The sequence below is a fragment of the Ambystoma mexicanum genome, chromosome 6p (genome assembly GCF_040938575.1).
Source record: "Ambystoma mexicanum isolate Mex_15411 chromosome 6p, UKY_AmexF1_1, whole genome shotgun sequence".
Classification (NCBI taxonomy): domain Eukaryota; kingdom Metazoa; phylum Chordata; class Amphibia; order Caudata; family Ambystomatidae; genus Ambystoma; species Ambystoma mexicanum.
The window spans coordinates 26562104-26589967 of NC_090935.1; the positions used below are offsets into that span (position 1 = coordinate 26562104).

At 48.4% G+C, this 27864-nt stretch overlaps 1 protein-coding gene across 1 annotated transcript in view; it reads right to left on the minus strand.

The window, feature by feature from the left end:
* LOC138511169 (uncharacterized) overlaps positions 1 to 15126 on the minus strand; it is a 296224-nt gene extending 281098 nt beyond the window's left edge. The window contains exon 1 of the mRNA XM_069626676.1: positions 15027 to 15126. The gene's annotated coding sequence lies outside the window, so the exon portion shown is untranslated. The remainder of the gene's footprint in view (positions 1 to 15026) is intronic.
* Positions 15127 to 27864: the final 12738 nt, after the last annotated feature.

The following is a 27864-nucleotide window of genomic DNA, read 5'->3' on the forward strand; positions in this document are numbered from 1 at the left end:
CCCTGAGTTTACACAAGCGGAGGTGTAAATGCCCTCTCTCCCATACCAGTGAAGTGTGTCTCACGCACAGAGGAGATGGCACGCCTCGGAGGAGTACGGTGTTTACGTCACAGAACTCGCTCCCTACGTCACTCACTCATCTATTCATTTGTCTATTCTACAGTTTACCCCCCCTTCCTGCCCCCAGCCCATCACTCATCAATGGGTACTTACCGTCCCGCGTCTTGTCCTGGAGTCTCCTCCAGCCGATCAGAGGCAGAGAGGGCTCCGCACCCTCCCCAGCAGCATTTATACTCTTAGGGAAGGGTCTGACATGTGATCCCCCCTTCCCCTAGGGCCTGTCTGGGTAGGGCCACCCGCCCGACACTGGTCTGACCTGCCCAGCCCTGCCCTGCAACTCTGCACATCAATCACTCCCGCTCTCATCACATGCCAAGTTCATCCCCGCCCCCTCCACCAATAAAAGAAAGCCCCTCGGGGTGCCCAGAGGTGGGGACGTCCATCCACTCCCAACAGCAGCAGGAATGCAGGCAGGCCTTGCACTGACTTTGGCAAAGGGGGGGGGGGTGAAAGGTGGAGGGTGAGAAGTTGGGGGACAGTTTTAAACAGCAGGTCCCTAGTGGTGGGACTGTGAGGACATGACAACTAGGTGACGAGGAGTGGCCCCCACTCTTCTTCTAAACCAGCAGTGACCCCAATCATAATGTTTAATGTTAAATGTTAAGGGTATTTGTACCGCGCACCGTCACCAACGGAATTGGTCCCCAGGCGCTCTGGCGGATCTGCAAACGATAAGGGAGGGATGGGTTAGTAAGGTGAAGAAGGAGTAGGATAGTGAGAGGAGTGGCGTTCTGTTGGCAGCTTCAACTCGGTAGACACCGGGTGCCGAACTTTGGTGCTGGTATTGGATCGGTGTCAGTCCGCGTGTGCTGTTACTCCGGTTTATGTGTTGTTGCAGTGTTGTGAAGTGCGTGCGGCTTGTAATGCGAGAGATGGTTGTGTGAGTTTTTGAGTGAGATAAGTATGCAGAGTTTGAGGTTATATTGGTTAGTTGGTTATCTGACCTTTTGCATGCTAACATTCACAGTATTGTCCATGCTACAATTCACAATTCTATCTAAGTGTGGACATGCTAATATTCACGGTTCTATCTAGATGAGACGCAGGCTAATGTTCACAATTCTATCTAAGTGTGGACATGCCAACACTCACGATTCTATCTAGATGCGAGGCAGGCCAATGTTCACAATTCTATCTAAGTGTGGACATGCCAACATTCACAACTCTATCTAGGTGTGACGCAGGCCAATGTTCACAATTCTATCTAAGTGTGGACATGCCAACATTCACAACTCTATCTAGGTGTGACGCAGGCCAATGTTCACAATTCTATCTAAGTGTGGACATGCCAACATTCACAACTCTATCTAGGTGTGACGCAGGCCAATGTTCGCAATTCCATCCAAGTGTGGACATGCTAACATTCACAATTCTATCTAAGTGTGGACATGCTAACATTCACAATTCTATCTAAGTGTGGACATGCTAATATTCGCAATTATGTCCAGATGCGACGCAGGCCAATGTTTACAATTCTATCTAAGTGTGGACATGCCAACACTCACAATTCTATCTGGCTGCGAGGCAGGCCAATGTTCACAATTCTATCTAAGTGTGGACATGCCAACATTCACAACTCTATCTAGGTGTGACGCAGGCCAATGTTCGCAATTCCATCCAAGTGTGGACATGCTAACATTCACAATTCTATCTAAGTGTGGACATGCTAATATTCACAATTCTATCTAGATGCGAGGCAGGCTAATGTTCACAATTCTATCTAAGTGTGGACATGCTAATAATCACAATTCTATCTAGATTCGAGGCAGGCCAATGTTCGCAATTCCATCCAAGTGTGGACATGCTAACATTCACAATTCTATCTAAGTGTGGACATGCTAATATTCACAATTCTATCTAGATGCGAGGCAGGCTAATGTTCACAATTCTATCTAAGTGTGGACATGCTAATAATCACAATTCTATCTAGATTCGAGGCAGGCCAATGTTCACAATTGCATCCAAGTGTGGACATGCTAACATTCACAATTCTATCTAAGTGTGGACATGCTAACATTCACAATTCTATCTAAGTGTGGACATGCTAATATTCGCAATTATGCCCAGATGCGACGCAGGCCAATGTTTACAATTGTATCTAAGTGTGGACATGCCATCACTCACAATTCTATCTAGATGCGAGGCAGGCCAATGTTCACAATTCTATCTAAGTGTGGACATGCCAACATTCACAACTCTATCTAGGTGTGACGCAGGCCAATGTTCGCAATTCCATCCAAGTGTGGACATGCTAACATTCACAATTCTATCTAAGTGTGGACATGCTAATATTCACAATTCTATCTAGATGCGATGCAGGCTAATGGTCACAATTCTATCTAAGTGTGGACATGCTAATAATCACAATTCTATCTAGATGCGAGGCAGGCCAATGTTCACAATTCCATCCAAGTGTGGACATGCTAACATTCACAATTCTATCTAAGTGTGGACATGCTAATATTCACAATTCTATCTAAGTGTGGACATGCTAATATTCACGATTCTATCTAGATGCGAGGCAGGCTGATGTTCACAATTCTATCTAAGTGTGGACATGCTAATATTCACAATTCTTTCTAAGTGTGGGCATGCTAATATTCACAATTCTATCTAAGTGTGGACATGCTAACATTCACAATTCTATCTAAGTGTGGACATGCAAATATTCACGATTCTATCTAGATGCGAGGCAGGCTGATGTTCACAATTGTATCTAAGTGTGGACATGCTAATATTCACAATTCTATCTAAGTGTGGACATGCTAATATTATGGCACTCTATGTTATTTGGAAGTAAGGTAGAGTGGCAGGGGTTTTCTGGTGTAGAGTGATTGCTCTACTCCCCACCCATGCCACACTTACAGTTTTTTGTTGGTGTCTGTTAGCTGCTGGCTTCCCTGGCGTCCCCTGCGGACACCTGCAGACACATCTTGGAGCCGCCAATGTCGGAGCCGCCCTTGGCCTTGGGGCCCTTAGCCCCAGGGGCTGCACGGGCAGGGGGCTGCCCTGCGGTGTCCTTAATGAGGGTGTGGTGCGCCAATCAGGGCCAGGGGGGAACTGAGGGAGGCGGGTAGAGGGAGGTTCAGGAGGCGGGTTGGGAGAGGGGAGAGGGACCACGCGCCGAGTGCGCTCACCGTGCTTTAAGCACCGGTGAAAAAGATTTGGGAGGCCACAAGATGGCAGGGGTCAGGGGGAACCTACCTGGTCAGCAGTCCATGTCCAGATGAGACAGGACGGACGCTGCAGGTCATGCGATGCCCTGGAGTTTTTTAATTTTTTTTCCTTTTCAGTGCGCCAATCAGGGCCGGGGGGCGCTGAGGGAGGCGGTTAGAGGGAGGTTCAGGAGGCGGGTTGGGAGAGGGGAGAGGGACCACGCGCCGAGTGCGCTCACCGTGCTTTAGGCACCGGTGAAAAAGATTTGGGAGGCCACAAAATGGCGGGGGTCAGGGGGCACCTACCTGGTCAGCAGTCCATGTCCAGATAATGGTGAAACAGGCGCCGCCCACAAGGTACAAACCCCCTTGCCTTGTGTGAGGGCAGCTGTGCATGGGCTGGAAACAGGCCAACAGTCGCAGCACAAATCATGTATTGGTATTTTGTTTATTTGTAAAGGCACCAACCCCTGAGGCATCTGGGCGCATTTCTTAGTGTTACACTACTTACAGATTTGCAGTCATCATGATTGGGCATTAGGCATAGTGATGTTAGACATATTTACATGTTACAGGGAGGTATTGCATATCACAGGCAGGCGTAACGTCTACTGTTGGAAAGCTAATAATCTTGCACTAGGAGCCAGATTGTGACATTGCTTCTGAAGGAGTGGTAGAATGGTTCAGATCAGAGTAGTTGGGTAGAGTATTCGCTGTCCAGTCAAAGTTTCGAAACAATATTTTCAAATGCCAAAAGTTCCGACACAAAAGTGCTAGAAAAAAAAGTTTCGAATGTTTTTTTTATATTAAAGGGTTTATTTTAATTTTGTATTGTAAAACAAGTGTTTTTTTTAAAAAAAACAGGGTTTTGGGGTGGGCCATAAAAAATAAAAAAAATGTAAAACTTTTTTTTTCGACATTTTTGTGTCGAAACTTTTGCCATTCGAAACTTTGACTGTCAAAACAGTCACTGTGAATGAACCGAGTATTCCACAGTTTAGCGGAAAGCACAGGGAAACTGCTACCCCCCCGCCTTCTGAACCTGCACTGCATCCTAACTGTTTGAACACCACCCCATCCGTGCCCCCTTGTGACTGTCTTTTTTTAATATAATGGTTTTGTAGCTAATATAATGGTTTTCAACAGTTAGGTTGAACCTCAGGATCTTAAGGCAGTGTGCTTGTGCAGCTCTGACAGGGCGGTCACAGGTGTTGCGTGTGAATAGATTTGACAAGTAACTCTGTGGAAGGTTTCTGAGGCATTTATACATGAGTGACACTGATTTAAAAGCAATTCTTTGGTTGACCGACAGCCAGTTTAGGCTGCGTCTGATTTCTGAGATATGATGGGCTCTGGGGATTTTCATTGCTGCCCTAATGGCGCTGTTTTGTACTACCTGTATTTTGTTTGTATTCTGTCGGCTAGCTCCTAGATAGAGTGCATTGCAGTAGTCGATTTTTGTCAATACTAGAACTCTGGCTATCGTGGTGCAGTTGTTGGTGATTACAAATGGCCGGCATGCAGTGATTAGTTTGCAAGTGTAGGCTGTTGAGGAGGTTATTGCGTAAGTTTGCCTGTCTAAGGTAAGAGTAGAGACTAGGTAGATACCAAGAGTTTTTGCGTCCTTAGAGACCTTGATGGTGTTGCCATCTATGGTGAAGGATTCAAAGTTAGAATCTAATTTGTAGAGTCTATGTTGTGAACCAAGGAGGAGTAGCTCTGTCTTATCATCATTGAGACAGAGCCTGTGTTGTGTCATCCAGGCCTGGATGACAAGGTAAATGTCGTTGAGTGCTTTGGAATCTCATTTGTGGTCATTGGTGATGGGAAGGAGTATTTGGGTGTCATCTGCATAATTTGTGTAGGTGACACCCAAATGATTGAGGAGGGGCTTCGTAAACACATTGTAGAGTGTTGGAGATATGCATGATCCTTGGGGACTCAGTACATGACTGGTGTAGGTTCGGCAGAGGCCGATAGAGAAAAGACCCTAATTGATCTGTTCTCTAGAAATGATCTGATCCAGGTAGTAGCTTTGTCTGAAAACTGTGCTACGGAGATAAGATGGTTGCATAGTACCAGGTGATTTACCAAGTCAAATTCAGCCGACAAGTCAAGTGATAGGAATAGGGCCAATTTGCCATTGTCTTTTAGTTCTTCTATTTGAGTTTTCAAGTCAATCTATGCGGTTTGATTCCAGTGCCTAGGTCTGAAGCCTGATTGCCTGATGCCAAAGAGATTGTTTGTTCCTAGGTTTTCCTGGTTCTGCAGATAAGCTGCTCTATCCAGGATTTTCACAAGAAAGGGGATTGTGGTGTTGGGTCTATAATTGGTGGGGATACTCAGCCCTAATGATGGTAATTTAAGTAAAGGGAGCACCCAGGCATCTTTAAGGTTGTTGGGGTTGATGCTGGTATTAAATGAGGCGTTGATTATGGAGGTGATGAAAGGAGCTCGTTCTTTGGTTGCCTCCTTGATGATTGGGGCTGGGCAGGGGTCTCCCTGGCAGTTAGATGGTTTTAGTTTGAGGATTATGTTATCTACATCTTTGGTGGAGAGTGGGGAGAAGTTGAATAGCTTGTGGGTATGTTGAAGTGGAACTAAAGTGGTGAATTGTGATGTGTCGAGTGAGATGCCAGTTCTTTTAGATCAGATTTTTTCTTGGAGCATGGTGATTTTATCAAGAAGTGCTTTTTGAAGGATGGAGCTCCACATGGTGCCTTTGATGCATGTGTTGGGGGGCACTGCTGGGGATTCTAGTTCTCTAAGTATATTGAAGAGTCCTTTAGCACTCGATTTGGCTTGGATGATTTGATTATTGTACGTGTCTTTTTTGGCCTGAAACATCGCCCCTTTGTAATTGATGGATGCTATCAGGAGGTTGTCCTTATTAGTTGCTATGGGGAGGCTCTTCCAGAGGGCCTCAGCATTTCTTTTTTGTTTGCGCAAAGCTCTGAGGTGTGGTGTAAACCAACAGTTAAGGTGTGTACAAGGTTTCAGTTTGCATAGTTTGGGTGGAGCAATGGAGTCGATAGCCTTGAGGAGGGTTTGGATGTAGATGTCAACTAGCGCAGTGGGATCTGTGTGTGAGTCGATAGAGGTGTTGAAGATGGGTAGTAGCAGTGGAAGCAGTTTCTCCCTAGTTATATCTCTGTTGTTCCTCGTGCAAACGGGAGGAAAGAGGGTCTGGTAGGTGCGCTGATAGTCATTCTTGATAGTGAATGTGATCAGATGGTGGTCTGACCAGGTACAGGGCATGTTGGATAGGATGTTGATGTTGCAGTTAAGGTCTGCAAGCCAATCAAGTGTCCTACCTTTGATGTGGGTGGGTTCCGAGATGCGATCAACGAAACCAAGTTACGTTATCGTGTTGGCAATGTCTAGAGCTTTAGCATCCTTGGCGTCTTGGAAACCAAGGTTAAGGTCGCCCAGTAGGATGATATGAGAGCATAGCTTGGTTTTTGTGGAGAGAAGAGTTGTAATATCTTCTTCAAAGGTGGATACCAGCCAAGGTGGCCTGTAGATGAGGTGCATGGTAAGTGTTTGGGTAGCTACGAGAGGAGGCTTGACGGACAGTAGTTCTGCTGAGGGGAGAGGTTGGCACGATATAGGTCTGAGGCCTAAGGAAGTTTTGGATATGAAGGCGACACCCTCGCCCCTGACATTACCCGCTGTAATCTAAGAACAGCGGGTAAAAATAAATGAAAGCATGTCGAAACCAAGGTTCTGTTAAAAGATAGACTAACGATCAAAGAATAAAATGCAAGCATCTAATTAGGGAATACTAGTAAAAGCCATCACTGTAAATACAACATAGAGAATGCCAACTATTGCAGAGGGACACTCTGGGTCGATGAACAGGGTTGTGTAGGCACTTACTGGACACAATGTCAGGGTTCACGAATGTCTGAAGAAAAGATCGGGGGCTTACATGTCCCCATGGGCACAAATGTGGACCAGGGGTACGGGTCCTCTTCACAGTACCTTCATTGTTACTCTTAGGTGCTGAAATCACTGAGCCTGCTTCTTGCTGTCGAGTCATTCTGAACCAGTGCCAAGTTGACATCAAGTCTGGGTGCTCTTCACTAGTGCAATAGGGCATCGAGAGAGCCCCAAGGGACAGGAAGAAGCTCGAAGTTCACAGAATGCCACAAGCAGCACCATGTGTCCAGTGCCAAAGCCGCTCGCAGTGAAACAGGATTCCAGCTGCTGTTGGTCTCTTGGGTTGCTGGGAGTCCCAGACTAGGGGCACCAGGATGAGATGTGTCCTTTTGGCTTGCACTCCCACTCAAGGGAGTTTTTTTGGCACCTTCAGGGAACAACGTCCTGGTCCCAGTGCAGCCAGCAGTGTGGCCTTGGTTCAGCAGAAGCGAAGGAACGCCCCTAAACGCTCACACCAGAATAAATACAACCCACTAGGGAAAAAGGCCCAAGAAACTCTTGCAATGATAACAAGTTGTATTTCTACAAAAATAGGTGCGTCAGCAAATAACTCTGCTGCCAAGGAACGTTCTGAGGAAAAAGGGCGCAAGCAGAGGCTTAAAAGGGGACATAGCATTACTCTGGAGCTAGGGGACGTGGTGGGCGTGTAGCAAACCAGTACCTGCAAAGGGGACTTGTTCTTTCATGAAGATCCACTCATCATCACCAGGAAGAAGGGCTTATTTGTCACTGCGGAAGGGGGCTGGCATCAGATAACTAGGAACTCTTCACACTTTATGAGAGTGTCTGGGACACTACAAGAGCCACGACAATGGTCAAAGGAAGATGAGAATATTCCTTGGACGAGTTATATCAGGGAAATGGAGAGGAATCTGATGCTTGGATCCAGGAGGAAAGTGGACCTGAAGATCCGAGGGAGAGGCCCAAACCAGGGAACCCTCGTCCACAAAGGGCTCGAGCAAAGCCCTGCAGATTCATTGAAGAAATGGGGTAAAGTTGTGTTGTTGATATTGTTATTAGCGTTTAAAATGGGGGGAGGTGTAGTGTCAGGAGTTGTAGTCTGGGGAGGGCAGGGGCAGGTCCAGGGTGTGGGAAGGGAAGTGACGTGGAGAGGAAGGAGGAAAGGCAGTCTGTAATTGGTAGGCTTTGCATAAAGACGTGGAGCAGTTTACACTGTCTCCACCTGGTGTTGTTCCCGCGCAGCCTGGTGCGCGCGGGCGTATCCTGTAGACCAGAGCTCCCGGTCAAGGCAAAGGGGCCAGACCTTAAACCCACAAGGTTAAGGTTAGGGATGGAATTTGGAGGTGGGGAGAAGCTCAGAGGGGGCAGAGCTGGCAGTTGAAATCCACTCAAAGGAAATCTTTAAAAATAATAGGGTAAAAATGGGTGCAATTTCTTTCATGCTACTTCTTTCCAATCACTACGATGTTAAAATATAAAAAGTTCTCATCTTTTAAACCCCACAATCTTTAGTGCAATATTCCATGGAAAAGAAAATATCCAAATATGAGACATGTGCATTTTGTGTGGTCTTGTGGGTAAGCGTCAACACTGGGAACTTGACAACCTGGGGGAAATCCTGGTAGCCAAACACTTGAGCAAGCTTTCCGGCCTCAACTACACCCAAGGGGTGCTGTGTCTGCCCTCTGAACAAAAGCGACACCGTCCACCCACATGTATCCTTTCCTTGTGCCCTGGAAGGCAGAACAGGGCCACAATCAGGGCAAATAAGTCCTGTGGTCTCCAAGATTGCAAACTCCCTTGCCGCACCCTGGGCAAATATTCACGACTTACAATCTCATCATCTTCCTTCTCAACCCCAGATGTGGCTTTCAGCAATGCTCTGCTTTATAAAAGATGGCATGGAAACTACACAGACCATAGTAAGGTAGGCACACACATATCTTAAGGATTTATATATTAGTGTGCGGCCCTTACCATGGTGTGTGTCGCTTTCAAGTCATCTTTTGTAAACTTAAGGAGAATAATGGTAGCAAAAACATGTACAATTGTGACATTCCTCCCATCTTCACTGAGAGTCGAGACTACAAATACTAGAATCCAATTCAGCAAAGCCCCCAGTTTAGACCAGCCGACTACAACAATGCACGTTCCCCGCCATGCTTTGCTGCAGAATATCATGCTTTAGCTTTCCTGCAAACATGTACAGCAACTTGTCAACGAAAAGGCCCTTATCTGAGCACAGCAAGGCTGCAAAATAAGCCGGCGCATCAAGAGCGGGAGGGAGCACTGTCTCTGGTACCAGCTAGTTCTCTGTTCTTTCTTTCTACAGCTGGAAGAGGAGGGAACACTGTCTCTGGCACCAGCTAGTTGTCTGTTCTTTCTTTCTGCAGCTGGAAGAGGAGGGGGCACTGTCTCTGGCACCAGCTAGTTCTCTGTTCTTTCTTTCTGCAGCTGTAAGAGGAGGTAGCACTGTCTCTGGCACCAGCTAGTTCTCTGTTCTTTCTGCAGCTGGAAGAGGAGGGCGCACTGTCTCTGGCACCAGCTAGTTCTCTGTTCTTTCTTTCTACAGCTGGAAGAAGAGGGAGCACTGTCTCTGGCACCAGTGAGTTCTCTGTTCTTTCTTTCTGCAGCTGGAAGAGGAGGGAGCACTGTCTCTGGCACCAGCTAGTTCTCTGTTCTTTCTTTCTACAGCTGGAAAAAGAGGGAGCACTGTCTCTGGCACCAGCTGGTTCTCTGTTCTTTCTTTCTGCAGCTGACAGAAGAGGGAGCACTGTCTCTGGCACCAGCTGGTTCTCTGTTCTTTCTTTCTCTGGCACCAGCTAGATCTCTGTTCGTTCTTTCTACAGCTGGAAGAAGAGAGAGTGCTGTCTCTGGCTCTGTACTTTCTTTCTACAGCTGGAAGAAGAGGGAGCACTGTCTCTGGCACCAGCTAGTTCTCTGTTCTTTCTTTCTACAGCTGGAAGAAGAGGGAGCACTGTCTCTTGTACCAGCTAGTTCTGTTCTTTCTTTCTACAGCTGGAAGAGGAGGGAGCACTGTCTCTGGCACCAGCTAGTTCTCAGTTCTTTCTTTCTGCAGCTGGAAGAGGAGGGAGCACTGTCTCTGGCACCAGCTAGTTCTCTGTTCTTTCTTTCTACAGCTGGAAGAGGAGGGAGCACTGTCTCTGGCACCAGCTAGTTCTCAGTTCTTTCTTTCTGCAGCTGGAAGAGGAGGGAGCACTGTCTCTGGCACCAGCTAGTTCTCTGTTCTTTCTTTCTGCAGATGGAAGAGGAGGGAGCACTGTCTCTGGCACCAGCTAGTTTTCTCTTCTTTCTTTCTGCAGCTGGAAGAGGAGGGAGCACTGTCTCTGGCACAAGCTAGTTCTCTGTTCTTTCTTTCTGCAGCTGGAAGAGGAGGAAGCACTGTCTCTGGCACCAGCTAGTTCTCTGTTCTTTCTTTCTGCAGCTGGAAGAAGAGGGAAGACTGTCTCTGGCACCAGCTGGTTCTCTGTTCTTTCTTTCTGCAGCTGGAAGAAGAGGGATCACTGTCTCTGGCACCAGCTGGTTCTCTGTTCTTTCTTTCTACAGCTGGAAGAAGAGGGTGCACTGTCTCTGGCACCAGCTAGTTCTCTGTTCTTTCTTTCTACAGCTGGAAGAAGAGGGAGCACTGTCTCTGGCACCAGCTAGTTCTCCGTTCTTTCTTTCTGCAGCTGGAAGAGGAGGGGGCACTGTCTCTGGCACCAGCTAGTTCTCTGTTCTTTCTTTCCATAGCTGGACGAAGAGGGAGCACTGTCTCTGGCACTGCCAGATAGTTCTCTGTTCTTTCTTTCTACCGCTGGAAGAAGAGGGAGCACTGTCTCCGGCACCAGCTAGTTCTCTGTACTTTCTTTCTTCAGCTGGAAGAGGAGGAGCACTGTCTCTGGCACCAGCTGGTTCTCTGTTCTTTCTTTCTGCAGCTGGAAGAAGAGAGAGCACTGTCTCTGGCACCAGCTGGTTCTCTGTTCTTTCTTTCTGCAGCTGGAAGAGGAGGGAGCACTGTCTCTGGCACCAGCTAGTTTTCTGTTCTTTCTTTCTACAGCTGGAGGAAGAGGGGGCATTGTCTCTGGCACCAGCTGGTTCTCTGTTCTTTCTTTCTACAGCTGGAGGATGAGGGAGCACTGTCTCTGGCACCAGCTTGTTCTCTGTTCTTTCTTTTTACTGCTGGAAGAAGAGGGAGCCCTGTCTTGGGCACCAGCTAGTTCTCTGTTCTTTCTTTCTACAGCTGGAAGAGGAGGGAGCACTGTCTCTGGCACCAGCTAGTTCTCTGTTCTTTCTTTCTGCAGCTGGAAGAAGAGGGAGCACTGTCTCTGGCACCAGCTAGTTCTCTGTTCTTTCTTTCTGCAGCTGGAAGAGGAGGGAGCACTGTCCCTGGCACCAGCTAGTTCTCTGTTCTTTCTTTCTGCAGCTGGAGGAGGAGGGAGCACCGTCTCTGGCACCAGCTAGTTCTCTGTTCTTTCTTTCTGCAGCTGGAAGAGGAGGGAGCACCGCCTCTGGCACCAGCTAGTTCTCTGTTCTTTCTTTCTGCCGCTGGATGAGGAGGGAGCACTGCCTCTGGCACCAGCTAGTTCTCTGTTCTTTCTTTCTACAGCTGGAAGACGAGGGAGCACTGTCTCTGACACCAGCTGGTTCTCTGTTCTTTCTTTCTACAGTTGGAAGAAGAGGGAGAACTGTCTCTGGCACCAGCTAGTTCTCTGTTCTTTCTTTCTGCAGCTGGAAGAAGAGGGAGCACTGTCTCTGGCAGCAGCTAGTTCTCTGTTCTTTCTTTCTGCAGCTGGAAGAGGAGGGAGAACTGTCTCTGGCACCAGCTGGTTCTCTGTTCTTTCTTTCTACAGCTGGAAGAAGAGGGAGCACTGTCTCTGGCACCAGCTGGTTCTCTGTTCTTTCTTTCTGCAGCTGACAGAAGAGGGAGCACTGTCTATGGCACCAGCTGGTTCTCTGTTCTTTCTTTCTCTGGCACCAGCTAGTTTTCTGTTCGTTCTTTCTACAGCTGGAAGAAGAGGGAGCGCTGTCTCTGGCTCTGTACTTTCTTTTTACAGCTGGAAGAAGAGGGAGCACTGTCTCTGGCACCAGCTGGTTCTCTGTTCTTTCTTTCTACAGCTGGAAGAAGAGGGAGCACTGCCTCTGGCACCAGCTGGGTCTCTGTTCTTTCTTTCTACAGCTGGAAGAAGAGGGAGCACTATCTCTGGCACCGGCTAGTTCTCTGTTCTTTCTTTCTGTAGCTGACAGAAGAGGGAGCACTGTCTCTGGCACCAGCTAGTTCTCTGTTCTTTCTTTCTACAGCTGGAAGAAGAGGGAGAACTGTCTCTGGCACCAGCTAGTTCTCTGTTCTTTCTTTCTACAGCTGCAAGAGGAGAGGGCACTGTCTCTGGCACCAGCTAGTTCTCTGTTCTTGCTTTCTACAGCTGGAAGAAGAGGGAGCACTGTCTCTGGCACCAGCTGGTTCTCTGTTCTTTCTTTCTATAGCTGGACGAAGAGAGAGCACTGTCTCTGGCACTGCCAGCTAGTTCTCTGTTCTTTCTTTCTACCGCTGGAAGAAGAGGGAGCACTGTCTCTGGCACCAGCTGGTTCTCTGTTCTTTCTTTCTATAGCTGGACAAAGAGGGAGCACTGTCTCTGGCACTGCCAGCTAGGTCTCTATTCTTTCTTTCTGCAGCTGGAAGAAGAGGGAGCACTGTCTCTGGCACCAGCTAGTTCTCTGTACTTTCTTTCTTCATTTGGAAGAAGAGGGAGCACTGTCTCTGGCACCAGCTGGTTCTCTGTTCTTTCTGTCTGCAGCTGGAAGAAGAGGGAGCACTGTCTCTGGCACCAGCTGGTTCTCTGTTCTTTCTTTCTGCAGCTGGAAGAAGAGGGAGCACTGTCTCTGGCACCAGCTGGTTCGCTGTTCTTTCTTTCTACAGCTGGAGGAAGAGGGTGCACTGTCTCTGGCACCAGCTGGTTCTCTGTTCTTTCTTTCTACAGCTGGAGGAAGAGGGAGCACCGTCTCTGGCACCAGCTGGTTCTCTGTTCTTTCTTTCTACATCTGGAAGAAGAGGGGGTGCTGTCTCTGGCACCAGCTAGTTAGTTCTCTGTTCTTTCTTTCTACAGCTGGAAGAAGAGGGAGCGCTGTCTCTGGCCCCAGCCAGTTCTCTGTTCTTTCTTTCTACAGCTGGAAGAGGAGGGAGCACTGTCTCTGGCACCAGGTAGTTCTCTGTTCTTTCTTTCTACAGCTGGCAGAAGCCCGACAGCACCCCCTACCAAGCCATGCACACCTCCCTGCCCGCATGTGGGTCTGTACTGGGAAATCGTTTCACATTGTAATGGCAGATGTTTCCCCCATAGAAACCTGCTCAAGGGCGCCTTTTCCATCTCGACCTTCGCTGTTCCAGAAGGCCTGTGGCATCTATTGTACTCCTCTTGGAACTCCCAGCAACCCTTGTCTTTCCGGTGCTGAGGCAGGCAGGGCCCCAAGATCCAGCCAGACATCTGATCCCGGATCTTAACCCGGCAAGAGCCGGCCCAATGACCAGCGCTGTCTATACCTCCATAATCTTTCCACATACTTTAGGGCCTCATTAAGAGGCGGAAGCACAGCCCGGCTGGAAATAAACCAGGCTCAGCTGGTGCTTCGACCATTTCATCAGCAAGTTGCCATGCCAACGCCATACACTGCTCCCGAACTCCCCTTTCTCCTTTCACTTATATGGTACCAATGTTTTGGGAATTATGTGTCGCTAGCGCCACCAAATGCTCAAAACCAAAAAGGGACAGAAAGGTATCGGAATGCAAATGATAGCTATTGGTCAGAGCTCTCACGACGGCAGGTAACTCGCCAGCTCTGTTATGTTGCTATGTATTCTGGGACTCGTAGTCCTGCATTTACAATGGTAAAAGGTAGACTACCAGTTCCAGAATAAAGAGGGCTGCGTGAGCTTCTTACACCGAGGTGACCTGGGGCAAAGTGAGATGTCTAATCATGTAAACAGCTGGTAATAAGGGCACGTGTGTTCTCATGTAGCATTAGGTGCTGCAGATTCGCAGTGCTGTAAATAACAAACTTTTGATCGGTTTTTAGAAGTACTCTGCCTCATGGAAAGATAAAAGGCGGAGCTGGTCCTGGCAGGTTTCAAATCTGGGACCTGCTCTCCGTGGGTATGCTTAACTCACTGAGCTATCTGACCAGCAGGATGTTGGGTGCGCCCTCCCTGGAGTGCATGACTGACCTTGTCCCAGCCCCACCAGGAAGAGATCGCTGACAACAGCCCAGCCCAGCTATTATGCGGGAGCCCGGCGGGTGCGTGAGCCTCTTTCATGTAGTCCCCTATTAAGGGGGAACTTCAGAAGAATCGCCCACACACACTTTACAGCCACGCGAGGTCTGCGCCTAAGGCTGCGCCAGAGGTCTGCGCCTGAGAGCGCGGGCAATGCTGGGCTATGCGGGCCTGGCCGGCTGTCCTGCGGGGCCCACGGCCAAGGTGTGACCATGCAGAGATGCCTGCCTTCATCACCCTGACCTTGGAGTCACTGGAGAGACACTGGAAAGGGCGGCCCCGTCCAATCCCATGCGCAGAACAGCACCGGCCAGCTCCTAGAAGCCCCAATGCCCCCCGCTAGGCGCTTCAGCAGTCAGGGGCCAGACTGTCGGGTCTCTGTTGGGCAGATTCCTTGAGTTTACACAAGCAGACGTGTAAATGCCCCCTCCCTCCCATGCCAGTGAAGTGTGTCTCACACACAGAAGAGACGGCATGGGCCAGAGTGCGGTGTTTACGTCACAGAACTCGCTCACTACGTCCCTCTATTCATGTTTCTATTCTACAGCGCCCCCCCACCCCTTCACTCATCAATGGGTGCTTACCGTGTCGTGCCTTGTCCCGGAGTCTCCTCCAGCTGATCGGAGGCAGAGAGGGCTCCGCACCCTCCCCAGCAGCATTTATACTCTCAGGGAAGGGTCTGACATGTGATCCCCTCCCCCTAGGGCCTGCCTGGGCAGGAGCACCCGCCCCGGACACCGGCCTGACCTGCCCAGCCCTGCCCTGGAACTCTGCACAGCAATCACTCCATCTTTCATCGGATAGCGTGGCAAGTTCAACCACCCCACCCCCCCACCCCGCCCCTCTTCTTCCAATAAAAGAATGCCCCCTCGGGGTGCCCAGAGGTGGGGGAGTCCATCCACCCCCAACAGCAGCAGGAATGCAGGCAGGCCTTGCATTGGGGTGGGGGGGCTGGCCCATTGAGAACAGTTTTTAAACAATGGGTTAAAATAGTGCTAAATCAGGTAAAAAGCCACACAGTTAACAATTGGTTTTGCTGGTAAGACATAAAAAGTCCATTATATGCCAAGCCACCACAAATGCATGTTTACATAATGCCTCTGCCCACTATATGCCTTGTACCGTATCAGAATCCACGGATTCCAATCGCAGGGCCTGGGTATCTCAAAATGGAGGATACTCAGAGCACCTGTCAAATTCAGCATGGAGCTGCCACCAGCCCATACCCTGCTCTGTGGGCCACACACAGGTTCCCAAAAACATACACTAGGGGTACACGGTTGTACCCCCACCTAGGGGTGCCATAAGGTTATCGCTAGCATGGAATCTTCTGCGTAGGACTTTTTCGTACTCTGCAGGGACTTTGCGTAGGCTTGGCAAGTTCTGCGAGCGGCCGAGTGACTTGTACAAGACTCCACGCAGAGCATGGGCGTGGCCTGCGGAGGGCCCAGAGTAGAAGGCGGAACACGCAAAAGGAGGAAGAACAATGTCATGACCCTTAACCCTGGCCCACACTGGCAAGTCAGCCTTCCAGTTAGGGCCAGGTCAAAGGCCTGAAAACCTTATCCAAAACTCTCTTGGAGACAGTCCCCATCATGAAGACCAACATTAGAATGGGACTATTTACTTGGGGGGTTCAGCCAACATGGAGGCACACACGTAGCTCAGTTACAAGGAACTGAGCTATGCGGTCTAGTCTTTTGGGTGTGGCAGGCCTGGGACTACTTTACCTGGACTACTTTGGGTGTGGCAGGCCTGGGACTATTTTACCTGGACTACTTTACCTGAGACTATTTAAACCACACCCAAACAGCAGAACACGCTTCGTGTTATTCTGCTGTGGCAGCGTAACGCTCACTGTGTCCAGTTCTTTGATGCCAGCTTGCCTGAAACCAAGGACCTGCAGAGAGAGAAAGAACACTACAAAACTTACCTGGAACAGTATCCTGTCTTCAATCCATCGCTGACTTCAGTTCCACTCACCTGAAGGTACGAACTCCATCATCCGACACCGCATGCATCCTGGAATACCATAACCTGGAAAGAGGAGAAAGAAAGACAGCATTAGTAAGCGTTTACTCACGTTTCCTCCCGAATGAAGAAAGCCACACGATTCTTACCTGGGTAGTCATCTCCTGGTCAGTATCATCACTGGAACATTACGGCGCTCGGCGAGGATCATCGCAACCTGCAAGGAGAGAAAAGACACAGGTTAGCAATACAAAAGGTGAAACAGCGCAGCGCATCGCGCATTACTCACCGGACAGCATCACGCACACCGCGCTTTCGCCTACCGGCCCATGCTCACCTTCAAACTGCATGACAACACCAAAATACCTTTCCATACCTAAAAGGAAAGAAGCAAGACATTATTATTATTATGCGAACTAAGAGGAACATAAGAACTGCATATAAAGACTGTAAAGCAGCAACCCTACGGAGTCGCAGCAGGCCTGGATTCCCACAGGGGGGCTTGCACCAGTGAAGTAACTTGGTCGCTGCTCGCCCCCCCACATCTACGGGCCCCTGCCACGAGGAGCAGGACGGAGAATCCACCTTTTACAATATTAAGGTGAGGAGAAGGCCCAAGGGGGAGGAAGGAGTTGAGGCCAAGGGAGGTGGGAAAACATAAAGACAATCTGGTATTGAACCCAACTCTCCTATATTGCAGACCCATCTTTAACCAGAGGCCTTACCAAGGGACCGAGAGAGGATTCGAGAGTGCAAATCATCCAACCAGGGCTGGGTGGCGTCCCCGTGGATACCAGGTGAGCGTATCAAACAAGCCAAAATGTGGGCATTACGAGGGACTGCCTGCAGGGAGTCCATCGCACAGACACATATTCGCACAACCAAGCGTATTCACAGATATTTCCGCACAACCCCTAGTTGAGGAAATGACCACGCAATGCGCTCCAACGATCCGCCACCGGAAGGCAGGCGTGCAGGCACTTGCGCATGGAAATCTCTGTGGAGAGGTAAGATCGGTTGTTAGATTTACGGGTGCATACATGCAGTCCAAGTTCCAATCCTACTTGGGGGTGAACGTAAGCAGTGTAGCAGGTTGCAGGAATGGTTAATGGGGTCCGCATGCATGTGTACCGGTAAATTATGACTTTTACGTTACGTGGTACGCACATTGATGGGGTGCCTGAAACAGATACGGAGTACCCCACACACCTCTGCCGGGTTTCTGGCCTGGTTGGGGGGGGGTTTGAAGGCAGTTTTTACGGGGTGCATTGTTTTGTGCGCGAAGAGTTCAAAAAGGTATGTTTCCATGGCTGGTATGTCCTGCATTTGGGCTTGTCATGGAAGTTCCAGTCGCGACTTGCGCAAAGGGGTACTTTGCATGAACAATTCTGTGAACTTGTGTGGCGTGCATATATTATTATGCGCAACGGGCTGCACAGTGTCATTCTCGGCACGCAGGCTTTGTGGGATATATGCACACCTTTCCATGAATCAGGCCCTATATATAGAGTAGTTACATCCTGGCTGTGTTCCAGCAAGCTGTGCTAAAGCACTATCATCCTGTGTATTCATAATCCAGTCTCATTCAGCGTCAGGCAATCCAGTATAGCAATGAGAGCTGGGCATATTCAGACATGCCAGTATAGCAATGAGAGCTGGACATATTACAAGGAAGCAATGACATGCTTGCATATGCTTTTTATACAGGCATGTCTAAAGTTGAGCAACAGAAACACTAATGTAAGACTATGGGCCCCATTGTAAATTTGCCAGTCCAGGAACTACGGTACCGGTAAGCTTGCCGGTACCGTAGTTCCCGAACTGGCAAACTACGAGTTGTGCTCGCAGGTGCCGCTCTGCCCGCCAGGTCTGACCTGGCGGGCAGAGCGGCACCTGCGAGCATAGCATGTCGGCTGCACCGGCATCGTTGCATCCGAGCTCCCCATTCCTATTAAGCCCTATGGGGCCGAATGGGAATGGGAAGCATCTTTTTTCCAGCGCCCGCAAATGGGCAATTACCGGGTCCGGCTGGGCCGTAATGACCCGGTAATAGCCCATTCGCGGTCGCCAGAAAATAAATGACACCGGCGGCAGCCCTGGCTACCGCCGATGTCATAATGCCCTTTTATGACATTATTCTGAACCTTTAGTTAGAATATTGATGTTAACATTTAGGCATTTATAATATAATCTGTTACTTATATAGCACTTTTTGCCCAAGTGCTTTGTGCAGAACACTTGCATGTATGAATATTATTACCTACCTGAAACGAGTCTGCATTTGACACCTTGAAAGGCCTAGTTGACCTGCAGATGTATGTATTTTGTTTATTATTTATATAGCGATTATACACAGGTGAAGTGCTTCAAAGCACTTCAAGGTGGGAAAGGAACAAGGGAATACAATAAATATTCTTAGGCCTTGAAGATTCTGAATGATCTAAACAGAAAAACTAGCATACTAGGCCTGACAGCATTTCTCCTAGTGCAAGTGCATGAAGTGTTGCAGTTGCTACCAAGTTCGGGAGGGAGAAGAGAAACAGTGGGGGAAAAGGGGGCAGGACAGACAAAATGGTCCTAGTACATTTAGGTCATGTACACGAACAGACAGAGGTGCAGGGCAGGGAGAATGGGGGGAACAAAACGGGTCCAGTTAAGTGCCTGGGTTGCCCTGCTCCTGGAGCGTAAACTGAAAGTGCAGTAATGTTGAACAAAGTGCACCGGCAATGAGGCAAGTGCAGAAGACTGGCGGGGGACCCTGGGACCTGTATGCTCTGGAGGTGAACCAGGCGACCAGTCAGCAAAACTGAACAGTAAGGGAGGAGAAGGAGTGTGGAGAGAAAAGAAAGGAGTTGAGCAGTGGAAGGTCTTGAGAAGTTTCTGAAACTTAAGGGGCTCAGGCTCAAGACGGTGAGAGGCAGCAAGGCTTTTCCAGAGGGAGGCACCTGCAGAGGATAAAGATCTACCCCCAAATATCTGCTTGTGAAAGTGGGTCACCCACCAAGATTTGGCGGCCGGGACCCGGGGATCCAAGCTGTGTTGCTCCCGATCAGGGATCGAAGCTGTGTTGCTCCAGATCGTCTTGCTTCCAAGGCGAGCACGTTGCCCCTGAGCTATCCTCCCGAGTATTTAGGAAGAGATCACCCCCAGATCTTAGCAGCCCACACTTAACATGATGCACCCTTTCCCAGCTAGTGCTCCTTAAAGGTACCTACTGCCAGCTTTTGGTGATGCCTTGACACTCGTGGGTTACACGTCTGATGAATATAACAACTATTATTACAGCGCCTGGAAGCAGCCGGAGGAATGTGTCATGGCACACGTCTTATAATATTGTGATAATATTGTTATATTTTGTATTTTAAGAAAGACTGTAGGGGACTGGGCACAGTAGAGGATAGTAGCTACGTGCAATACATTTGTCTTACACTGCGCAGTTGGTCAAACTGTTGTGCGAGTGGATGGCTCAGCGAGTTGGTGTGCCAGCCTGGACGAGATGACATCTCGCCAGGGCTGTATCATCAGTGTTTCGTGCTTGTGAGGTTGATATTTGAGTATTTTTTCATTTGATAGTAACACCACATATTGTCACAGTGCTTAGATGCAGGGGGAACCAGAAATGAAGCGCTATACATAACCGTGTGATATAACACCTACTCTAGCTGGATGGATAGCGTGGAGTTATGTGGCATTCAGTGAGTGGCAGGCCACAGGAACATAACACATTCCAGATGTCTCTGGGTAAGTAGCTCTGGGTCTGGGGGGTCCAGCCTGCCCGCCTTAGATAAGCAAACCTTCCACTCCAGCTGGGCTCATGCAAACATGGCACATTCTACGTGTTGTTTTGGTGTTTGCTTGTATGCAGGGTCGGACTGGGACAAGAAATAGGCCTGGACACCCAAAAAAAGTGCCCCCCCCCCTCGCCTCAAAAAAGGGACCCACACCTCGCGACCCTTAACCGGAAGTGATGTCATTTGACCCCACCCTGTGACATCCTGGAAGCATGAAACATGACCTATCACCCCATTACAAAACAGGAAGTGGCATCAATTAGTATGGTTCCTAAGTACACTATGAAACATATGGTTATGATTTCACTAATGTGATATACATTTCATACAAGAATGGATCACCATATGTATCTTTAATATCTGTGTGTAGAGATCCATAATAAACGTTGCAGGTGTATTTTTTTTTTCAAAAAGAAAAAATATTTCACCATTTTTTATTTTTCAAAATCGGCCCAGGAGTGGGCAGAATTCGGCCCCCGCCCCACAGGGCCGAAAAGCCGAGGGTCCAATCCAACCCTGCTTGTATGGACACTGAGCTGGGAATGTTACCTGCAATGTCTGCACATTTCAGCTGAGAGTGTATAAGACTGGAAGACATCATAATATAATGCTTCCCACCACAGTCTCTGTGCGCTGCGCGCGGCAGCCCTGCAGTGCAGGGTCGAGGGGGGGCGTCGCAGTGGCTCTCCTGGCCGCTCCTGGTGGATAAACCCCTCCCCTGGGCACGGACCTCTTGCATTCAGCTGGGTTAAACTGGTGGCAGTTGTCCCTTAGTGGTGGGCATCATAAACACTCCTCTTTTATCAGCTTGATCTCCCATTACCCCGGTAGCAGCCCTTCTCTGCACTCCCCCATAGCTGGGTGGGTGTAAAGTGGACGGGGTGTGGAGGGGGGGGGGGTTGATGTGTGACCCTCCCAAGTGCATTGCCCTTTAAATGTAATGTGTCCCTCCCACGTGTATTTCCCTTTTAAGATGGTCCATGACTGTGCCATGGCCCAAGCTAATAAATGTAGGCCCTGCAGGCACGTGCATCAGGACGGCTGCAGACTCCAACCATGGAACATCTGTTGTCTCCATCTCTCATTCTGGGCCTGCAGGCCCACGCCGTGTGATCACGGCCCTGCAGGTCACTGCTGGTCTGGGCCCCCCAGACCAGCCAGGTGCCCTGGGTCCCACCAAGGCACCCACCATCCAGGAGCATCCAGGCTGTGTCCCCTCCCCACAGCCTCACAGGGCTCTACCCTGCCACCAAATAAGTCCGGGTGACCCCCGCACACCAGCATGGCGCTGGGTCACCAGCACCAGCACGGCTGGCCACGTGACCGCCAATAGTGGGGTGAGGGCTGGGTAAATACAGTCTCATCCCGAAGTGAAGGAACACTTTCACCCTGAAGACAACAAGCCCAGGGTGAGTTTAGAGCCACGCTGACGTTATCTGATGCTTCCTCACTTTTCAAAGCTGATTTTATTTGCCTGAGTGGGATGGAGAGTCGGGGCAGGAGGGGAGCGGGTGGGAGGGGGGTCATTTAGGAATTCAATGGGTACAGGCCTGGGCAGCAGCAGCCCCCGCCGCCCTCCACTCTTCGCTATCACTGCTGGGCCGAGTGTTTATTCTCTGGAACCTGGGATTCCTGCTTTTCAGGTTCAAGGGCCCGCCGGCAGATTCGGGCCAGATAGGAGGCGGGAGAGGGGGTTTTGGGGGTGTAATGCTTTCTTTTCTCAGCACTGACCACAGTGTCAGGTCTTTTCTGACTTTTTCCATTGTAATGGACCTGGGCTGGGGAGGGAGGCCCAGTCCCCACCCCATGCTGGCAGTCTTATGAAACAGAACCATAGCCCTTTAAATCAGGTTATTAATCATATGCAGCGGGCACTTTACAGGCTGTCTTTGCTGGCACCCTTAGGCCTTCACATGCCTCTTGCAGAATCCAGCAACATTCTTAGCACCTTCTTGCTTTTTATTTCAGTTTCCCTAACATGAGCACTCTGCTTCACTATGATTCAAGCACTCCATGGGTGCCTCAGGGTGATGTTCGTAGCTGCAAGGTAAGGAGCCTCTCCACACATCATGTTGAAATGCCCCCCCCCCCCCCCCCCCGCCCAGCTCTGAAACATCTTTATCCAGTCTGGTTTCTCAATGACTCCGGTTCCCTCTGTTGACCCATCTGCAATACCACGTACTAAATGTACATTCGGAGGAGCACGCGGATTTCTATTCTCTTTTCCTATTATAATCACACATGCTATTATAGCGCTTAGCTATAAATGCTATTATAGTGCTTAAACCTGAGAGACTGGAAACTACTAGAGAGTCTTTAAGAAACACAGTTTTGTGCTGGTTGCAATCGAGAGTTGATCCAGGTTGCATTAGAACGCAACATCGAAGACTTTGACGAAGGGCAGAAATTAAGGACTGGCACACAGGAAACAATACCGATTGTCAGGGGCGTTGCTAGGGGGGGGGGGCTAGAGGGGCTATAGCCCCTGATCTTTTGGTTGTAGCCCCAGATAGAATCCCAGGAGCTACAGCCAAAAGCCTAGCTAGCCCCCAGTCCCAACAGTTCCGACATCAGCTTAGCCCCGGGTCTTTTCCAGACCTAGCAACTCCCGTGCCGATTGTATTGTTGTAGGTTGTGGCAGTGAGGACATGGGAGGCGGATCTGACCATGGAGGACGCATAAGCTTAACCTGGGCCGCAACCCCAGAGGCTAAACCAAAAATGTGCGGAAACCCGCAAAAATAACAAATGCCTGGAAAAGTGGACTGGGGGTCCGCAGTCAGATGCGAAGGTGGCCAACGGGGGCTTGCCCCTCTCCAAGTGTTTAAAGGTGTCCTGCCTCTGCAGGACACTCTTTTCCATTTGCGTGGCCACCGAGCAGCAAGGAGGGAAGCGTAATGACACGTTTGTCATTCGCTTCACACCCCTGCTGCAAGCAACTTTATATGGAGAGCTTTGCCAGTGTGTAAACGTATGTGGCTGTGGCTGTGGCTGTGGCAACGCAACGGGGAAAGACCATCGGGTTTATCTGAGCAAGGAGGTGAGAGGCTGAGGGTCAACTCTCCCATTAGGCACCTGAATGAGGGTGCCCAACAGGAAAGGTGTCCCATTGGCAAGACAATGGGCCTCATTATCACTGCGCCGGTCCGGAAACAATGGTGCCAGTAAGCCTACCGGAACGGCACAGTACAACTCTGCAGACGGGTGCTGTCCCGCCCGGCAGGGCCAGACATACCGGGCGGGACGGCACCAGCTCCCAGAGTTCTCACGGGAGAACACATTTACTCTCGTGTCTGCATTCCCATGGAGCCCTGGAGTCCTACAGGATTCCATGGAATGGGGACTAAAAAACTTACCAGCGCTTGACCTCCGGTGTTACCAGGAAGTTAGGCGCCAGTAATTTTTTTGGGTCTGGCGGCAAGCCGCCGTTATTACCGGAAAGGCTTACCGCCAGACCCGTAGTTAGACCCAATGTGTGGTGAGAAATTCCTGATCAGCACGCTCATTCTCCTGGCAGCAGGACACCTTAGGAGAGCTGTCCCGCTGCCAGGAAAATGTCCCAAGGAACTCCCGGCAGCAGAGGGGCTCTCACGTTGCTCTTGTCAACAGAGCATTTCAACGTGAGCCATTAGTCATTGGTGGGAGAGGGGAGGAGAGGTAGGACTATTAGCTGGGACATTAGTCCCTTTAGAAATGTGAATTGGAGAGAGTAATCAGAAGCGAGAAGGGTGTATAATATTGCATGCTTTATGAAATTACTGTTGCTCTAAAAACCAATGGCAATTTGTTAGGCTTACAATAATCTACATGATGCTATTGTGACTTTGCATGCAGGATGGAGAGAATACAACTAAAGCCATACTCTTATTGCTCAACATATTTCTATGACAATGTATATTGTGTATAGTTAGTTTTCTATGAAAGGATAGTTTATTATGTAATAATAGTTAAATGTAGGTATTTTGCACCGCATAGATATTTGCTACTTGGCTTACTAACTACTACATACTACCTAACCTGAACTCCCTGCCTGATAACTTGGACCCTAACTCCCTAGTTGAACAATACAACAAAGTCATGAATACTGCCCTTGATAACATTGCACCTCTTAAACTAAGGAAGAGTAAACCTAAAAAACACCTCAAACCCTGGTTCACCCCTCACTTAAAGAATCTAAGATTAATCAAAAGAAAATGTGAAACTACCTGGAGACTGTCACCATCAGCAGAAAATAAAATAAACCTTACCAATATCTCAACCCAATATAAGAAAGACATCATCCTAGCCAAACAGTAGACGTACAATAACAGAATATCACAGTCTGAATCTAGTACCAAAGAACTGTTCTCGATTCTAAAAGAATTAGAAACACCCGCAAGAAAACTGTACTAAAGTCAAAATATGGTGCTCCAGTATTCAGCACGAGCTAACCAACAAAGTATCTAACCTACAAACTAAAATTGCCCATAAGAAAGCCTCACTAGCACCTCAAACTACTTTTAGCACAATACCGCTGACACATCACAAACAAGAAACACGTTTCAGCTTCTCTAAAGTCTCGGTCATTGAGGTGGAGAAGGTCATACTCGAACTTAAACCATCCAACTGTAAGGGTGACCAATGCCCTGCACAACTTATTAAGGACGCTGCTAGAGAACTCGCGCCCTTCATATCTAAATTTATTAATTCCTCATTCACATCTGGTACTGTCCCTAATAATCTGAAAGAATCTTGGGTACTACCACTCCTTAAAAAGAAAATCCTTGACCCAACCATTCCCACAAATTACAGACCTATCACGACTGTGCCATTTCTCTTAAAAAGTCTAGATAAAGTGGCTTCCATTCAAATCCAGAACTTCCTGGAGTCTAACCTCTTACTAGGATCTCGCCAATCTGGTTTGTGTCCCCAACATGGTACAGGAACAGCCCTAATTGATCTCAAGGCCCAAATAGATGAACTTAGAAACAAGGGCCAATCAGCCCTACTTCTCCTCCTAGACCTTTCGGCTGCTTTTAACTTGGTTGACCATAAAGTCCTATGCAGCCACCTAGACTCTGCAGCACACTCATTCCTGAGCAACAGGACTATGAGAGTCTTCTCACCTTCGGCATCAGAGGCCTGATCCCTATAACCTGTGGTGTACCCCAGGGATCATGTGTGTCACCAACTCTCTATAATGTATTCACCAAACCCCTCTTTGACCAAATGGACCATTTGGGTATCGCCTACATGAATTATGCAGACGATACCCAAATCCTTCTACCTCTTACTGGAGATTATTCGTTGGACTTGGCTTTGGTGAATAGAATTCACGGCATCGTTCAGGCATGGATGGCCACCCATGGACTATGCCTGAACGATGACAAAACTGATCTTATCATCCTAGGCACTACAGCTCACCTAGCTAAATTACGTCCGGACTATGCCCATTTCACCATTGATGGTATTGACATCAAAGTAGCTAAGGAGGTGAAGACACTAGGTTTCTACTTAGATGCCACCCTGAACTTTACTAAACAAGTGAACTCCTTGGCATCTGCTACTGCATATATGTGTAAATTAATCAGAGCAAGCAAACAATTTCTTTCCACTAACAGCTGCCTAATTCTCTCTAGAGCCCTCATACTCTCTAAATTGGACTATTGTAATGCCCTTTATATTGGTGCGAATAAACATATCATCCAAAAAATACAGGTACTCCAGAATAACGCCTTGAGAGCAGCACTCAAGATTAATAGAAAGGAACACATTTCCTCCACCAGGAGAAAATACAAATGGCTATCTACCTTTGACAAAATTCGACTCAAAATTACCACCCTGACCTATAAATGTCTAAATAATAAAGCACTGCCATAGACAGGACTATCAGAAAAACATTCCGCAGACCGACCAGATAAGCCAACTCCAACTGCCTCCTAGTACCATGCTTCAAACTATCCACCATTGGGGGACACAACTGCCCAGTTAAGGCAGCCCAACTGTGGAATTCCCTGCCTCCTTGCCTAAGAGAATATCAATCCTTCGCCAAATTTAGACAGAAACATGACTGTCTGGCTGAAAGAAAATGACAAGTAAACTGCCATGCCATAGCCATACCACAACTGCCTCTACTACGTAGTTGCTAGCCCTAGTATTTGCTAACCAGTTACTTTGTGAAAACAAGGAAATAATATGAGGCAGGGTAACCAAAAAGGAAACACACCAAACACGGGTTACAAAGGAACATACAAAGTACTTTATTTTATACTGAATCCAGTTACAAAAGAACAGAACAAAATTCAGATAGCTATCGACCCTCAGTACAACACAGCGAACTCCGGCGTGGTTCGGTGTGCTCAGTTAGTGCAAATATTCATTGAAACAGTCAGGCTTTTATACATTTCTCCAGCCTGTTGTCCAGCCTTTCTTCAGGTTAACCATTCCATAAATAAGTTACTGCTCTAGGGTCCCTTGCCAGGTCAAATCTAGTTCATTTTAGGTTTATACATTAACAAGAAGAAATGGTAATAATGTATGCTCTAGGCCTAACATTACAACGCGGGACTTAATTTATACAATATAGTTAAGCAGGTGTTCTCATTCAATTATAGATCAGTTTCGGTGATACAGGTAATCCATTGCACACAGGTCAGCAGAAGGACAAGGTCTCAGCTCATGACCCTAACAAGTGGCCTGCAGGCAAGTTATACATTGGCTGTAGAGAGGTCATGACAATCGAGTTCTGCTCTGAATAACATAGGCTACCATTTTAGCTACTTTATAGAGCAAGAAAACCTAAAATGGCGGCTTGACCCAAAATGACAGTTTACATGGTTTCGAAGGTCAGGACCTTGCAATGCGAGTTTATTCACAAGTAGTTTATAAGCAGCTTGTTAGCAGCTTGGCGTAGGCCAATATACATATATTCATAGCAATAGGAGGCACGATATAATTTCTAGTTTGACAACTTGATTGTTGAGACTTTTCTCACTGCACATGTTTTTGTATATTGATTCGTTTTACTGTGTTTTAGTCCACATCGGACACCTATTCTGTGTTTTACCCTTATTATTCTGTGTTTAGTCTCTCATGTAAATTACTCTGATGTACTTCATGTACCTATGTAACTATTCTGAACGTATTCTTATGTCTTGCGCACTGATGCCCTAAGGTCTGGTGCGCACTATAAATAAATAAACTAAACTATACTGTACATCCGGCATTTTGGGGGTGGGGGGACCCGCATGCCCATATTTTGCTCAAGGGGGGCCCAGGCCAAAAAAGTTTGAAGACCACTGGACTAGAGGCAGAGTCGACCACTGGGAAGAACACCCGAGTGAGAAACCGTGAGTGAAGCTTGCTGCTTCCTTCTTGACTTTTCAATAGCCCGGCGAAGCTCTGCTGCTGTGCTGAAACTCCTTTTTCTGATCAAAAAGAGAAGCTCCGGAGGGGACCACTTCTTCCCCTGTGTTAGTGGGACCCACTAACACCAAGACAAACTCCACTGGACCATCTTCCCCGACTGGCTGTACTTGTTTGCTGTTGCAGGAACCGAGTGCCAGGGGTTGAGATTCTGAAGTCAAGTGCAACGTCTGCAATCTGGCCAGAAGTTCCAGGAGTCTTCTGAGGACCCTCTAGAAGCAGGGCAACCAGAGCTCGAGTCCCCTCACCAGAGTGCA